Below are 18775 nucleotides of genomic sequence, written 5' to 3'. Positions count from 1 at the left end.
ATTAGAAATTGAATTATTTTACCAGATACACATAAACTTAACCGTGGTATTTCTAACGGGCTGTCCGAAATATGCAATTGTGGTGCATTTATCATGTATTTAACTTCCTTCCTGTCTATTGGTTTTGTATGTCCTTGTCCCCACAATAAAAATTCCCCGGCATCTCCTCTCTAGGTTTATTCTGGGCATTAGGGTGCGGTTGGGCAGGAGTCCAATTCCCCCTCTCTCTCTATCTCCATATCTCCGTCTCTCCCTCATCCTGTATTCTAACGTTACACTCTCCAACCCAATGTCCCCATTGTATGCAATAATTGCAAGTATCCATGTCTCTGTTAAACCTCCTTCGTCCTCCTCTGGAATTACCATTAGACCCGCCTCTTCCTCGATTATTATTATTATAAGGTACTAATTGTCCATTCGCATGCTGCTGATATGGTACCGGTTTATCCTGCTGTTTGTATTGGGGAAATTGCATTGCCTAAATTGTAGGTTTCTGCTCATTGAAAAATCCTACTGCCTCTAATTCTCTAATCTTTTTAAATAACTGTAGTGGTCTAATTGTATATATTCCAGGTGTTGACAATTTTAGAGTATATGCAGACACTTGGTCCAAGCCATTCAAAAACATGCTTATGAAAAAAAGTGTCCTCCGAATCATTTCTTTCCAATTTAGCCTCCTCTCTCAATGGTTTTTGAAAACGTGTTGCGTATTCAGACATTGTTTCAGTTGGTTTACGTTTACAATTTAACAATTGGGAAATATCTATTTTCCTGACTAGAATGTTCTTTTAAGAACACTTTAAGTTCTTCAATGTGTGTTTCTTTATGATCCCTGCTCAACCAAGGGAACCTATCTTCTGGATTCCTACCATCTCCCGGCCCGTTATTATCATATGATAAAGTCTCACATGAAGTTATCAATGTTTCCATGTTAACATTTTGGCATTAGAATATTTAAAATGTATCTTACGTCTTTCCCACTCATCCACCCTTTAAAGCTGTGCGCCACCAATTCATAAATCCTAGTGGGTTGATTAATGGCTGCGGCGCATCTTTTATAATTTGAGCTAATTTCAGCTAACGTAAGTGGCTTATCCAAAACCCTATCTTCCATTACTAAAAGTGGTGCCATCACTTCGTCCTTCTGTCACGTTCGTTTAATGACGGGTCAGACCAAGGCGCAGCGTGATATGCGTACATGTTTATTGAACTTTAAACACACAACAAAACAATAAAGGAAACGAACCGTGAAGTCCTAAGGTAGAATACACAACTAACCTTACCAGGAACAAGATCCCACAACTAGACAGTGCCAGTAGGCTGCCTAAGTATGGTCCCCAATCAGAGACAACGAGTGACAGCTGCCTCTGATTGGGAACCACACCGGCCAACATAGATCCACACATACTAGATCGACAACATAGAAAAAGCACAACAAGGAATATACACACCCTGACTCAACATATAAGCGTCCCCTGAGTCAGGGCGTGACACCTTCTGTATATTATCCTCTTCATATCGTCTATTTCTGTCTCTACTTGCCAAATCATCCATAATCAATTCAACTCTCCGACAAAGATTTTCCATTTCACTGTCTAAAATACAAGATAAAACTCCTTTTATATATTTTTGTCTGGACGGCTGAGGTTGGGTCAAGGCTAATCTTTTTCTCTGTTTGGTAACGTTCCACTGCTTCAACTAATTATTCCATAATTTTATTTGCTAATCTATCGTTTTAAATCTACGTTTTTGTTTGAGTATTGTAAATATAATTTTATATTCACTTTCCAAACACTCTCTTAGTATATCTTATTTTTTCAATGTTTATTCGTCCTGTATGACCTCTAAACCTTCTTTCTGCCGTTTCCCAAGCTTTACCAAAAGCGTTGTAACCACAAGGCCCTGCATTCCTCTCGCCACCGTTTGATCTCAAAGTTATCTATTTTGACCTGATCTTAGGAATACATTTTTTTCTTAGCCTGACTTTCATAAGATTCTATAAAATAACCAATCATATATATATCGCTATCCTCTTCTATGTCAATACTATAAACTGGAGGCTAAATAGAGTTCGCTAACTGTGGATAAATTCCTTTCATACTTTCAGATCCTTTAATAGCCTCTATGGACTGACTCTTTTCTTAAGGTAGATTATGTTGTTCCATTGCCAAATTACGTAACTTCCTAACAGACTTTTCCTCCTTCCTAATTATATTTACCAGCCATTCATTAAAATCGCATGCTGTATACACCTCTTTCATATAATCTAAATCCCATTTCGGGTTGCTTATGGCTGTATTATCAATTATATACAGTGGGGAAAAAAAGTATTTAGTCAGCCACCAATTGTGCAAGTTCTCCCACTTAAAAAGATGAGAGAGGCCTGTAATTTTCATCACAGGTACACGTCAACTATGACAGACAAATTGAGAAAAAAAATTCCAGAAAATCACATTGTAGGATTTTTAATGAATTTATTTGCAAATTATGTTGGAAAATAAGTATTTGGTCACCTACAAACAAGCAAGATTTCTGGCTCTCACAGACCTGCAACTTCTTCTTTAAGAGGCTCCTCTGTCCTCCACTCGTTACCTGTATTAATGGCACCTGTTTGAACTTGTTATCAGTATAAAAGATACCTGTCCACAACCTCAAACAGTCACACTCCAAACTCCACTATGGCCAAGACCAAAGAGCTGTGAAAGGACACCAGAAACAAAATTGTAGACCTGCACCAGGCTGGGAAGACTGAATCTGCAATAGGTAAGCAGCTTGGTTTGAAGAAATCAACTGTGGGAGCAATTATTAAGAAATGGAAGACATACAAGACCACTGATAATCTCCCTCGATCTGGGGCTCCACGCAAGATCTCACACCGTGGGGTCAAAATGATCACAAGAACGGTGAGCAAAAATCCCAGAACCACATGGGGGGACCTAGTGAATGACCTGCAGAGAGCTGGGACCAAAGTAACAAAGCCTACCATCAGCAACACACTACGCCGCCAGGGACTCAAATCCTGCAGTGCCAGATGTGTCCCTCTGCTTAAGCCAGTACATGTCCTGGCCCGTCTGAGTTTGCTAGAGTGCATTTGGATGACCAGAAGAGGATTGGGAGAATGTCATATGGTCAGAAGAAACCACATTTTTTATTTTTTTTGTCTGTCATAGTTGACGTGTACTTATGATGAAAATTACAGGCCTCTCTCATCTTTTTAAGTGGGAGAACTTGCACAATTGGTGGCTGACTAAATACTTTTTTTCCCCACTGTACTTTCGTGCTACTTGTAATGTATCCCTTCTAAAACTACCATCTAGAGCAGGGGTGTCAAACTCATTTTAGCTCAGGGGCCACATGGAGGAAAATCTATTCCCAAGTGGGCCGGACCGGAAAAATCATGGTATATATAACTGAAAAAACAACAACTTCAGATTGTTTTCTTTGTTTTAATACGATCAACATACAACATAAAGCTGGAGCCTGAGGACAGTGTGTCCAAAATAGTACAAGCACAACATCACTATTAATCATAAAACACGTCAAGTTTATTTGAAAATTCTAAAGAAAAAGAACACACAAACACACAATGCCTCAGTGATTAACAGAACTGTTTCACAGATCACAGAACTATATCAGGGTGTCATTTCTCAGGCAGAAATGTAGATAAAAATAATGAAATCCTGTTCCCCAAACAAGTGCAAGAACCACAGAGTCAAGAATAGGTTAAATATACAAATAAAATAAAAACAATAGCACATCAACATAAAAACATATAAACATAAATCTGAAAGCGTTGCTCAAACTCCCGTAACAGTCCAGTTATTTTATCTTTGAACCGCTTCATGTCTGCCACATGTTGGGTCGCGCACACATTTTTCAGACAGGGGAAGTGAGCTGCATCACCACCGGCAAGTTGCGTCTCCCACAATGACAGCTTCAACTTGAAAGAACGTATGCTGTCATAATACTGCGTGACAACTTTGTTGCGCCCTTGCAGCTGTTTGTTCAAGTTATTCAGGTGCTCTGTAACATCCACCATAAATGCAAGGTCCGGCATCCATTCTGCAGAATGAAATTCTAACACTGGTTTGCCCTTTTCTTCCATGAACTGTTCAATTTCTTCTCGTAAATCAAAGAAACGCCTCAGCACAGCACCTCGGCTTAACCATCTTACCTCAGTGTGGTATGGCAGGCAATAGATGTGGTCTTTCTCTCTGAGAAGGCTGTCAAACTGACGGTGATTCAGGCTTCTGGATCGGATGAAATTAACAGTTTGGATGACCACCTTCATGACGTTATCCATCTTTAATGACTTGCAACACAAAGCCTCCTGGTGCAAAATACAGTGAAAAGTCTAAAAATCACGTCCTCCATTTGCAGATTGCACTTTCTCTCTGAACTTTGTTACAACGCCTGCTTTTTTCCCGATCATTGAGGGCGCACCATCTGTAGCCAGGCTGACAGCGCGGGACCAGTCCACTCCGACCCTGTCCAGCGCGCCGACGAGTGCGGTAAAAATATCAGCTGCTGTCGTTGTATCTGTCATCGGCACCAACTCCACGAACTCCTCGTGACGGTCAATGTGTCATCAACTCCGCGGATGAAAAAATGGCCAGTTGTGCAACATCTGTAATGTCCGTGCTTTCATCAATTGCAACCGAAAACGCAATAAATGACTTTACTTTTTGCTTCAAATGGCTGTCCAAATCCACTGAAAGATCGGAAATCCTGTCTGCAACTGTGTTTCTTGTCAGGCTGATATTTGCAAAAGCCTGCCGCTTTTCAGGGCACACAATCTCCGCTGCCTTCATCATGCATGTTTTTACAAATTCACCCTCACTAAATGGTTTTGAAGCCACTGCGATTTCATTAGGAATGAGGTAGCTAGCTTTCACTGCAGCGTCACTGATGTCTCGGCTGTGAGTAAACACAGACTGCTGTTTCTTCAGACCCGCCAACAGTTCATTCACCTTCTCTCATCTCCACTGTCCTTGAAAGTTGTCATATTTGTCGGCATGAAGACTCACATAGTGGCGACAAAGGTTATATTCTTTCAGCACTGCAACATGCTCTGAACACACCAAACATACAGCTTTCCCATTCAATTCCGTGATTAAATAGGATGACCATTTTTCTTGGAACACTCTGCACTCTGCGTCCACTTTTCTCTTTTTTGACAGAGACATATTGGGGCAATGAGGGTGCCAAAGCACATAATGTTAAAAGTAGAAGCCGTAATAAATATCGCGGGCAAAACAAAGTAGCTCATTGGCTGCACGTGCTTGACCTACTTGCTCTGCCCCGGTATAAACAGTTTGCTTGCTTAACACAAATGCTATTGCGCCATCCAGTGGACGCATTTTTATACTTAAACTTGTAATTTATCCCTTCTAAAACTACCATCTAGAGGATAGTCATAATCTGTCCATGCTGATAAATCACTAAGATATGGTTCCACATAGAAAACCCACCTAATTTAATTAACATCCTGTCACGCGGTGTCTGATTTTTCAATACTTTTAAAAAGAGATGTGTTTTAGAAATGCGGATTTGTCTGCAACAATTTGGTCATAACCTTTTCGTTCCCTTCTAGGTAAATCTAGCTCTGATTTATTCTTTATTGTCACTGTCTTGCCCGTATTCAACGCCCCATTCTCATGTAGTATTACTTTATACAATATTAGTAATTAAATGTTTTGAATCAAATCTCCACCTTGATCTTTATTCAAATTTTGTTAGCCTATTTTATCTTTGGTGCTATGATTCAACAGGCTTCACTTGTATCTGCTCTGATTCTTTTTATGCGGTATGAGTTATTGTTTTCTCTCTCTCTTTCCTGACCGTTTTGAGTAATTCACACAGGACTAATTCTATACTTCTTTTTATGATGATTTACCACATCAAAGGCCCGTAACCTATTTATTTTATGATGAATACCACACATCAAAGGCCTGTAACCTATTTATTTTTATAATGCCTTACACACTATGGGAATAAAACCCATTCTCTTTATAATGTATTATCAGTAAGGATATCCTGCGCCCATTCTCTTTATAATGTATTATCATTAAGGGTATCCTGCGCCCATTCTCTTTATAATGTATTATCATTAAGGATATCCTGCGCCCATTCTCTTTATAATGTATTATCATTAAGGGTATCCTGCGCCCATTCTCTTTATAATGTATTACATTTACATTTACATTTACGTCATTTAGCAGACGCTCTTATCCAGAGCGACTTACAAATAAGGGTATCCTGCGCCCATTCTCTTTATAATGTATTATCATTAAGGGTATCCTGCGCCCATTCTCTTTATAATGTATTATCATTAAGGGTATCCTGCGCCCATTCTCTTTATAATGTATTATCATTAAGGGTATCCTGCGCCCATTCGGTTGTCCTCTCTTGCCTTTACTCATCACCTCGAACACACCCTATTTTGAATCATAGCACCATGTCATTGTCTAATTTGATATATCTCCTTACATCTCACTAAATAACTCAATACAACTCATCTTCCCCCTTTTAAAATATAGAATTTTAAACGTTCCTTACAGCTCAGCCTTACCACAGATAAGCAGAGGTTAACACAATCCCAAAAAATTAAAGTCTGCTTACCTGTCGGTCAGGATGAAACCGTATCCCGTTCGTAGACGCCAATCTGTTATGATGAGTTTCTCGGGTATCAAGTAATTAAGGATGCAAGAATATACTTAGACAACTATGTGGAAAGTACAAATAAATACAAATGTTTAATATTCAGTACCATGGTTCATTCTAACAAAAGTCACGTGCTTCGCCTCTAGCTATTCCGAACTACTGAACAAAGAAAATATCTCAGTTTATATACCCTCTGTTACACGTTTCTTCAACAACATCTGGCAACCCTCAATGGGCACTCCCTTCTTTGATGTTATTACCTTGTGCCCCAAGTCAGTATATCATGTCCATCCATCATTCTGAGATCAACCTCAGTAATCTCCCTCGACAATAATGGAATCCTTGGTATTCAGACTGTGCGTCGCCCAGAATCCCTTATCTACTAAATTTACCCTGGTTCCCACAACACTATGACAAGACATCATAACAAACATTTAGGGCTCCATTCAATCAGATCAACGAGAGGTAGGCTAGAGAAATAATGACTCAAATAAAACATCTGTACCCTAAAAAATAAGGGTTTATATCAGGTTATTAAGGTGTAGATTTCAACATATCAGGTTATTAAGGTGTAGATTACAACATATCAGGCTATTCGAGGTGTAGATTACAACATATCAGGCTATTCGAGGTGTAAATTACAACATATCAGGCTATTCGAGGTGTAAATTACAACATATCAGGCTATTCGAGGTGTAAATTACAACATATCAGGCTAAATGGGAGGTGTAGATTACAACTGTCGTGGAAATTCTGATCAAAAAGGAAGAGACTGCAGATTCTTCAAAAACAACTTTTATTATAAGAATTGCAATTCCGGAGAGATTAACAATCACTCAGTGGTGCAGAGTTATGAGCCCCCCGAACAGAGTTGAGTCTCCGTTTTTATAAAAAGGTACAACCTCTGTCTACGTAGCGGTCAGCAGAAGTGTGAAAGCATAAAAGGGTATATTGTGCAGTCAAGCAGGAACAACGAGTTTAGGTCAGAGCAGGTGTATTTTCTGTCTCGAAGGTCATATTGCTGTTGCTATACAAAAGGGCATCTTCTTCCAGTCCTCCTCCACTTAGCTGCAGTGTATGGAAGGCAGGGCATAACCTTATCACAAGGTTACCCCCAATCGGCTGTTGGCCTTAAGCCCAGAGGCCGACCTCAGGCCAACAGACACAGAGTGGAAAAGTACTGATCCAACTATTCAATGCATAATAGAACATAATCTTGTAATTTTCCACCATACAACATATCAGGCTAATCGAGGTGTAGATTACAACATTATAATCAGGATAATTGAGGCGTAGATTACAACACAAGTTCGAATCTAACAAGGCTGCATGAGATTGTCCAGTGGTTGCTGATTTGCAACGCCAGGGTTGTGGGTTCGATTCCCACGGGGGGCCAGTATAAAAAATAAATAAAAAATAAAATAAAAAATGTATGCATTCACTAACTGTAAATCGCTCTGGATAAGAGCGTCTGCTAAATGACTAAAATGTAAAAGTAAGTGGGGGCTTCTGTCTCTTATTAGTGGCGTGACTCAAAAAATGATATACATATGTACGTTAAAGAACAATCACACTCTGTATTGACTATATTCACTATCCAGGCATGCATCTGGAGTACAAAGTATCAATCATGTTCATTCTGTTTTACCTTTATCATTTCATAACACATTATAAAACATATCAATTAATACTTAAACATGGTTTAAACATGTCATGGCCATAACCCATTCTCAACCACATACATTTAAGCCAATCCCAAAAAGCATCCTCCCAGGGCCCTTGAGATTATGTGCATGTGGCTATGTGTCAAGGTCATAAGGTCATAAGCACAAACAAATGATAACACTAGTTCCATTGGTACTCCAATCTCCACACAGCCTCCACCAGGAGTTGTATCTCCATCACATGTCATTGACATACCCAGACCAGCTGCAGGGAGTTATCAAAAGCACAGCGTTTGCACTAAAGAAATGTCTCTGCTCTGTTTTAACCCTTCCACAGGTTCTCAATCCATAAGCATTTAAGGCATATAGGTGTTTAATTCTACAACGTGTGTACTAGAAAATCATCCATATATAGAAAATCATCCATATATAGAAAATCATCCATATATAGAAAATCATCCATATATAGAAAATCATCCATATATAGAAAATCATCCATATATAGAAAATCATCCATAAGGGATAAAGAGTGTGAAAGGTGTTTTGACCGAGGTGAGGGCTACAGGTCTGTCGTTGCATTGCATTGACTCCACATTACTGGCCAGGTCTGTCGTTGTTCAGGCAGGACAGTGCATTGCATTGACTCCACATTACTGGCCTGGTCTGTCGTTGTTCAGGCAGGACAGTGCATTGCATTGACTCCACATTACTGGCCTGGTCTGTCGTTGTTCAGGCAGGACAGTGCATTGCATTGACTCCACATTACTGGCCTGGTCTGTCGTTGTTCAGGCAGGACAGTGCATTGCATTGACTCCACATTACTGGCCTGGTCTGTCGTTGTTCAGGCAGGACAGTGCATTGCATTGACTCCACATTACTGGCCTGGTCTGTCGTTGTTCAGGCAGGACAGTGCATTGCATTGACTCCACATTACTGGCCAGGTCTGTCGTTGTTCAGGCAGGACAGTGCATTGCATTGACTCCACATTACTGGCCAGGTCTGTCGTTGTTCAGGCAGGACAGTGCATTGCATTGACTCCACATTACTGGCCAGGTCTGTCGTTGTTCAGGCAGGACAGTGTATTGCATTGACTCCACATTGCTGGCCTGGTCTGTCGTTGTTCAGGCAGGACAGTGTATTGCATTGACTCCACATTACTGGCCTGTATGACAAAGGAGCCTTGTGTTTTTGTAAAAAATCCCTACAAATCATTCATTATGTTTGGAACAAGGATGTTAAGTAATACTGCAAGACAACACAGTAAATAGATAAACGTTTTGGTCAAATCCACAACACTGAGTGAAACCCTCTTTTAATTTTCAAGTATTGTGGATTCAGCATTGTGTTGTGGCCGTTGTCCGGTGCAACCTAGAAGCGTTCATGTTTCACAGTTGTTACCGTGTGTCCTTGATGATCATTCCATAAATGTTTCTATAGGTGTTCCATCATTTACAAATTAGATGCAGGCGTAAAATATTTATCAGTGTGTGTTCTCTGGTGTACAGTCAGGTGAGCACAGCCATTAGGCATCGCTCCTGTGTGTATAAATCAGTTCACTTGAGGTGGTAAAGCATTTCCCACAGTCAGCGCAGTGGTACGGTTTCTCTCAGGTGTGTATTCTCTTGTGTGAAGCCAATGGTTCCTGACTTAGTGAATCTCTTCCCACATTCATCACCCATCGATTCTATAGAAGTCCCTAAGGACATCCAGGGAGTACAGGAGAGCCCTCCTGCTGAATAGCTTGGCCAATCGTTCCCTCCGTAAACGATTCACCCCCAAGTTCATTAGCAACCTCTCATTTCTGATTGGCCACTTCCCTCGGGCTCCCAGTGGAAAACCAAACACTTTTACCTTCCTCACCTTCAGGGCAGCCATGATGTATCGAGCAATCGGGATATACCTAGCGACCTTCTCAGCAGCCGCGACCTCTAAGGTGTTTGAGGCCATCTCGTACCGCACAGTAACATCCACCACCAAAGCAGTACCATTTTTCACGAACACCAGGTCTGGTCGTCGCAACGCCCCGGCACGGGTGTTGCAACACATTTCTCTGGTGACGATCCATCCGGCGCTTTCGGCTTCACTTGCTAACAGGTCACACAGCTTGTTATGTCGCGAGATGTGACTATCCTTCACTGCAGGACACTGCCCGAGAATGTGCGAGCAAGACTCATTACCAGATAGACAGTGGCGGCAGACAGATGGAATGTCTTCCCTCCCCCTGGCAAGTGCTTCTCTGGTTGGGTATACATTGGCTCTCAGCTGGAGACCTGCAATATAGGATCTCTGTTTAAATCCAACCTTGGCTGGATCTTTCAACCAGTGATTGCTGTTTCTGTCTCCTGCGAATGCCTGCACTCCCACTCCTTGCACTGCCAGGTTCTGCCATCTCTGAAACTCTCCTTGCCTCCAGTTCGGCTTAACTGGGTTTTTCATTATTGGCGTCAGCAAGCTGGCGGGGTCTGTACTCCCGACAGCGCCATCATCCGATGTTTCTAGGGGAGGCAAACTTGCCTTGTCCCCTCCAGCTCTCAGCCACATCCCGAGGTACTCCTTTGATTTTACTGTCCTGCGGGTAACTATCCGAGTAATGGCATCCTCCGAATGCCATAATCGGTAGACCCTTCTGGCTTGGATAGATGGGATTTGACAAGCTAACTTTACGATACCCAGCCCGCCGTCCTGGCATCTAGAGTAAAGTAACCCGTCACAAGTAGACTGTGGAAGGTGGAGCCATACCTTCACCGCCTTCCTGATCATCCCATCAAGTACATTGAGGATTTTTGGCCCTGACCCGCCGTTGTCCGCCTGATAAACCATCCTCGGGACCGCATAGTCATTCAACATCTTCACCTTCTGTGAAGGCTTTAGCGGAGACCGCCCAATCGAGCTAATCCAGTCACGAAGTCGCTCGACAGGTTCCGGTTCTATAATGCCTTGCCACGGACCCACTCTCAACCCAAGGTACTCGACCGACTCTGCTGGCCCGACCATGTGCAGCTCACCGCCACCCATTATCCAGGGCCTACAAGAGTTTACCGAGAACACTCCCCGAATTTTCTGAGTGAGGAAACCGTGACACTTCTTGGGCTGTACCCTCAGCCCCGTCAGTTGGCAAAACGTTTCCAGAATCAGGATGTTTTTCGCCATGCCATCCCATGAACCGCTCACCAAGACAAGATTATCAGCAAAGGCCAAGGTTGTGATCTGACGACCATCCACCTTGTACCCCGAGCCGAGACGTTCAAGCGTTTCCATCACTGGATCAAGGGCTAGATTGAATAGCAGCGGCGACATGGCATCGCCCTGCTTGACCCCTATCCTCACATCGATGGGAGGGGACTGCTCCCCATCGACCGTAATCATTGTCGTAACTTCGGTGTACGAGTCACCTATGATTCTGACGATATGTTCATCCAGTCCTCTCTGCTTCAGCACCTCCAAGATATGCAGATGACTGATGGAGTCAAATGCACGTGCAAAGTCCACCATCACCACGGCTAACACCTCGCCACTCGCCCTACTTTCCTTCAACAATCCTCCCAGGATCATCAAGTTCTCCGAACACCCAGGTGAGGAAATAAATCCTCTCTGGCGTGGGTTGATGGGACACGCCCGCACCAGCCTGTTTGTAAGGATGCGAGAGTATAGCCTCAATACCAACGACCCGATGGTAAGTGGCCTCCACCCAGACTCCTGGGTGCGCAGAACCGGGTCGGCGGTTTTGGGTATCAGAGTGGTCCTGCACTTCTTAAAAAGCTTAGGCAGGGTACCCGATGTCAACCATACAGAAAAAGTACGACTAAGTTTCGCACCAGTCGGATCCCATTTTTGTAATGCCGTCTTGGTGATCCCGTCTGGCCCAGCTGCTGTTCCAGTTTTGAAAGCCCCAAGGTTTTCACTTACTTCAGCCGCTGAGATGAGTGACCCGAATACCCCATTGTCCGCTTCCCCCATCGAGCGAAACTGACAAAGGCCGTGGAACGTTTCAGTCACCTCCCACCGACTTTTGAATGCCAAGGCAACCTCCAGTGGTGGTAAAGCATCCACAACATCCCCATTACCATCCAGAATATCCTTTGCCAATTTGGTTCTGTTCTTATCAAACAACATTTGTACTCTACAGTACTCCGACTGTTTGGCAATTTTCTCTCCTTCACTTGGCAATGTGACCTTGCGCTTCGCTGATTGGTTCAGTAGACCCTGGGAACCCGATCTCCCTCCCAGCAGCTGCTGCAGTTCCAGGGCGGACGAATTGAGCAAGGCTGGATCTTGCTCCACCCCCCTTAGGGATAAGGTGACTTCTCCAATTTTTACACCATCATCGGTATCACCACTCAGTAGCTCTTTCCGGAGGATCTCACGTATCCCGCTCTGGGGTGTTAATGGTGCGGCCGGCTCGGGCAACATACTGATGATATTACTCTCACCAGCTGCTTCCTGGAGAATGTCACTCTGCAGCCTTCCACGCCTCAGTCTTCGTCTTTTCTGCCTCACCTGTTCTGGAGTTTTGCCCAGGCTCACTGCAATCAGCCTGTTAATATGCTTATCCCCAGCCAACTCGTAGCTCAATCGAGTCAACTCACTTTCCTCCCCGGCATCCCATCCGTCATCACCATCCTTTTTCTCCTTTTGGAAGAAAAGTTGGCAGTGGTATGGCTTTTCTCCTGTGTGAATTTGCATATGATTTTTCAGGTGATCTGACCGTCCAAAACTCCTCTGGCAAACATTGCAGCTGTGTGGCTTCTCTCCTGTGTGAATTCTCTGGTGTTTGTACAGGGCTGAACTAGTGCCAAAGCTCAACTTACAGTGGGAACAGTGGAAGGGTTTCTGTCCAGTGTGTGTTCGCTTATGCTGCTCTAGAGAATGAGATGATCCTAGCTTCTTCCCACACTCAGTACATTGGTGGGGCTTATCTCCGGTATGTCTAAGCTGGTGACATCTTAAAGTAGACGACATTCTGAAGCTTTTCCCACAGTCAGTGCATTTGTAAGATTTCTCCCCTGTGTGAATCCTCTGATGTATTCTGAGTAATTTAGCAGAGGAAAAGCTTCCCCCGCACTGCTCACAGTGGTGAGGCTTCTCTCCTGTGTGTATTCGTTTGTGTTCAAACAGTGTTGAGGCTTCTTTGAAACTCTTCCCACACTCAGAGCAGTGGAACGGTCTCTCTCCACTGTGAGTCCGCTGGTGAGCTTTTAAGCTTTGTGAAGTGTGAAGTGACAAGCTTCTACTGAGAGAGTGACGGTTAGGACTGTCCCCTGTGAAGCAAAGACAGACAGTTATGGTTCCTTCTCCATATCGAAGCCAGATTTTCACACTCTTGTAACCGAATTTAAGCATTTCAATCTTCAATGTAAAATCCTATTAAATCTTCAATGTCAATGTATCCAAGGGTGTAGGAGTGCTTGTAACGATTCTATTTAAACAGATTGTATTTAGTGGTAATTAATTCTCTCATGTATCCGTAGTGTCCCAAAATAAATGTATGTAAGAGCATAAACCCACTTATCTCCAGTGATTTCCTGCAGTCGACCAGCCGCACAGACACCCTCTTCAGACCCAACAGTAAGGGGCTACCGGGAGAGGTACGACCCAGGGACTCTGGGAGGGGTAAGGGGGTGGAGGGTTGGAGGGAGGATGAGACAGATGTTTCCTGTTAACCCAAAAAGAGAGTAGAGGGTGTTGTCATATTGGTACATTGAGAGTAAAACTCCACAATAAAATGGTCTAGAGGGTAAAACAACTAAATAATGATCTAAAATGGGTCTTCAACTATTAAACCTTTGTCCAGAAAACCGTTTCTCTGAGTTGTTCCTGATGTCCCATTATAGTATAGTCTAGGGTTTTCCATTACAGCACCAGTGGGAACCAATTTGAAAAGCCATATCTCAGACTGGCCAATAAAAAGAAAGATGGGCAGTCTGAGATATGGCTGTTTCTTTGCAACTCTGCCTAGAAGGTCAGCATCCCGGAGTCGCCTCTTCCCTGTTGACGTTGAGACTGGTGTTTTGCGGGTACTATTTAATGAAGCTGCCAGTTGAGGACCTGTGAGGCAAACTAGACACTAATGTATTTGTCCTCTTGCTCAGTTGTGCACCGGGGCCTCCCACTCCTCTTTCTATTCTGGTTAGAGCCAGTTTGCGCTATTCTGTGAAGGGAAATCTTTCTCCACCAGATTGAGAGGAGTAAAATTAGCCTTAAAAAAGGTTATCAAACTTGTCCGTGACATGTACCACCAAGTATGTAAATTTGTTGAGAACTACTCTGAAAAGGCAATGTGTGTAATGGGTAGTTACGAGCTGCAGCATTTAAAGGGAAACATTTTTCAGATTTAATTTGTAACCAGAGACTGGGCCAAATGCATTAAGAACAGATGGCCCAATGGGTAAGAGTACATTGGGGTTTGGGATATAGAGAAGCAAGTCATCCGCATAAAGTGAGACCCTTTGTTTGATGTCGCCTCTGAACTCTCCCGTTATACGTGGGTTGGATCTATGATGCCTCTGAACTCTCCCGTTAGACGTGGGTCGGATCTATGATGCCTCTGAACTCTCCCGTTATACGTGGGTCGGATCTATGGCGAGGCGTAAATATTTTCTAACTGCGAAAAAACGAATTGTCAGTTCAGAGAGACTTTTTCCTAGTTTTTTCTTTCAAAACTAGTGACATGATTTGACCTCTAATGTAGGCCTTAAAAGTCTCCCACAGAACAGATGCTGAAACGTCGGGGGTGTCGTTAGTAGCTATAAAAACATAAATCTGAGCAGTCCAAAAGTTGACTAAACTTTCATCCGACAACAAGCCCATATTAAAAACGCCAAGGTCCCCCCCTAGTATACAAGCTCCTAAATCCTCTACAGGAAACATAGTGGTTCCCATAGCTATGCTAAACTCTTACCAAGTGGAGCATTGTGACAATTATGTTATAGAAGAGAAAAAATATATTTAAAAAAGATTGAAAGCAGAGTTTAGTGCCAAGTAAAGTGACAAAATAACATAGGCAGCATGACAGCTTATGGCCTCACCTAAATAAAAGGGAGCCACAAACCTACATAGAAAACAATGAAAAAATTAATACAAATATACAGTACCAGTCAAAAGTTTGGACACACCTACTCACTCCAGGGTTTGTCTTTATTTTTAATATTTTCTACATTGTAGAATAATAGTGAAGACGTCAAAACTATGAAATAACACATATGGAATCATGTAGTAACCCCCCCAAAAAGTGTTAAACAAATCAAAATATATTTTATATTTGAGATTCTTCAAATAGCCACCCTTTGCCTTGACAGCTTTGCACACTCTTGGCATTCTCTCGGAGAGTGGGGCGGCAGGTAGTTTAGCGGTTAAGAGCGTTGTGCCAGTAACCGAAAGGTCGCTGGTTCTAATCCCCGAGCCGACTAGGTGAAAAATCTGTCGATGTGCCCTTGAGCAAGGCACTTAACCCTAATTGCTCCTGTAAAATAAGAGCTTATGCTAAATGACTAAAATGTAAAAATGTAAGTTGATCATATAAATGACGTCTCTGTTGAGCCTGAACTTCCTCAAACTAAAGGGCGGCGTACTGGCCATCGCTGTCCTCCTCCCGACCTGGCGTGTTGCTTGGCGGGGTTGCCTGGGGCTTTACTTGGGGGCTCCTTTGGGAGGGTCACTTTTAGAGCGAGTGTCTCTTTTAACGGCCATTTCAGCGATTTGTGGAACAGTGAAGAGTCAGATGTTGTATTCGGGAATAGAAGTCAGGTTGTTGACTAGACTGAGGTCTTAAATAACAGAAATATGACCGTTTACCTCAATTAGCAGCTGTGCTAGCTTGCTGACGATAGTTCGTTAGTTGAATGAGGCCCTCTTAGGTCAAGTCGCGTTTACAGCGATGAAAACGCTTCTTTCACTGTTATGAAGAGAATAAAAAAAAAGAGATGAATAACCTCGTTTCGGACATTCTGCCGACCAAGTTAACCGAAACTGTGTCAAAGGAGCAGACAAATATGCCCGGCTCTCCAGTTAGTAGCTCGTTCAGGAAAATCCGAGGCTTTGCTTGCGGCCTACTTTAGCAATCATCCATTCAGCAATTCACGGCCATTATTACCGTTAGGGAGGGCAACGAGATATGAAACTATGTCAACAATACTTAGTAAAGCGAAATTATTTAAACAATACATTAAACTGTGCTCTAAATTAAATAAAGTGTGTCACAACCTGGTGAAGCTCCTGGAAACGTGTTACCCGCCGACATTCCTTCACATGACCAATCTGTCTGCAGCAGCTCACAAAATGGTTGCAAAAAGGCGGATCTTTTTTTTTCAAAATAAGAGTCGTCCTGCAATGACAAGCGAAGTTGATCGATTTTTGAAGCACTCTAATGCAGTAAACTGTGCATTGCATTGCAAACGCATAGGGGGGAAAACATAGATAATTTGATGCATTTAAAATTTTTTACTTTATTACACTGATCACAAATATTAATGCAATATGTAGTGTTGGTCCCATGTTTCAGGAGCTGAAATAAAAAATCACATTAATTTTTTTAAATATACGCACAAAATCTTATTTCTCTCAGATTTTGTGCAGAAATTTGTTTACATCCATGTTAGTGAGCATTTCTCCTTTGCCAAGATAATCCATCCAGGTGTGGCTTATAAAAAAAGCTGATTAATCAACACAGGTGCACCTTGTACTGGGGACAATAAAAGGCCACTCTAAAATGTGCAGTTTAGTCACAGAACACAATGCCACAGATGTCTCGAATTTTGAGGGAGCTTACAATTGGCAGGCTGACTGCAGGAATGTCCACCAGAGCTGTTGCCAGAGAATTGAATGTTCATTTCTCTACCATAAGTCGCCTCCAACGTCTTTTTAAAGAATTTGGCCGCATGTCCAACCGGCCTCACAACCTCAGACCACTTATAACCACGCCAGACCAGAACCTCCACATCCGTTTTCTTTACCTGTGGGATCGTCTGAGGGGTGGTGTTGAGGGGTATGTCTGTCTGTAATAAAGCCATTGTGTGGGGAAAAGCTCATTCTGATTGGCTGGGCCTGGCTCACCAGTGGGTGGGCCTGGCTAACCAGTGGGTGGGCCTATGCCCCTGCCCAGTCTTGTGAAATTCATAGATTAGGGCCTAATGAATTTATTATCAATTGACTGAAACTGTGGGTTTGCACAACTGAAGAATTTCTGCACAAAAAAACATCTCAGGGAAGCTCATCTGTGTGCTCGTCGTCCTCACCTGGGTCTTAACCCGACTTCAGTGGGCAAATGCTCACCTTCGATGGCCACTGGCACACTGGAGAAGTGTGCTCTTCACGGATGAATCCCGGTTTCAACCCTACTGGGCAGATGGGAGACAGAGTGTATGGCATTGTGTGTGCGAGCAGTTTGCTGATGTCAATGTTGTGAACAGAGTGCCCCATGGTGGTGGTGGGGTTATGGTATGGGCAGGCATAAGCTACGGAAAATGAACACAATTGCATTTTATCGATGGCAATTTTAATGCACAGAGATACCATGACGAGATCCTGAGGCCCATTGTCGTGCCATTCATCCGCCGCCATCACCTCATGTTTCAGCAAGATAAATCACGGCCCCATGTTGCAAGGATCTGTACACAATTCCTGGAAGCTGAAAATGGCCCAGTTCTTCCATGGCCTGCAAACTCACCAGATATGTCACCCATTGAGCATGTTTGGGATGCTCTGGAACGACAGCGTGTTCCAGTTCCCGCCAATATCCAGCAAGTTCACACAGCCATTGAAGAGGAGTGGGACAACATTCCACAGGCCACAATCAACAGTCTGATCAACTCTATGCGAAGGAGATGTGTCACACTGCATGAGGCAAATGGTGGTCACACCAGATACTGACTGGTTTTCTGATCCACGGCCCTACATTTTTTTAAAGGTATCTGTGAGGGGAGTGGAAGCTATTATGAGTATGATGGAAGTTAAGTTAAAGGTTAGTATGAACTGTTCAGATGCATATCTATATTCCCAGTCATGTGAAATCCATAGATTAGGGCCTAATTTATATATTTCAATTGACTTATTTCCTTATATGAACTGTAACTCAGTAAAATCTTTGAAATTGTTGCGTGTTGCGTTTATATTTTGGGGTCTCAAAGTGTATCTCTGTACACAATGTAGGTCTACAGAGATAGGACAAGGGCAGTGTTCATTTTGTCACCTATTTTAGATTTAGTTTGAGTCTTTATGACTAAAATACCTTTTAGTCTTAGTCATTTTCATACTTCTTAGTTTTAGTTGTTATCAGTCGACTAAAACGCTGAGACAATTTTAGTCTAGTTTAAGTCACAGTCATTTCATACCTATTTTAGTTCATTTTGTCTTATTGAACAGTTCATACTAACCTCTAACTTAACTTCCATCATAACACATAATAGCTTAGCCACGGTCATTTTAGTCCCATAATAGTCTGTGCATTTTTTTCT

Source organism: Coregonus lavaretus (assembly GCF_964263955.1).
Source record: "Coregonus lavaretus genome assembly, contig: HAP1_SCAFFOLD_448, whole genome shotgun sequence".
NCBI classification, from domain to species: Eukaryota; Metazoa; Chordata; class Actinopteri; order Salmoniformes; family Salmonidae; genus Coregonus; species Coregonus lavaretus.
This window is presented reverse-complemented; position numbering follows the sequence as displayed.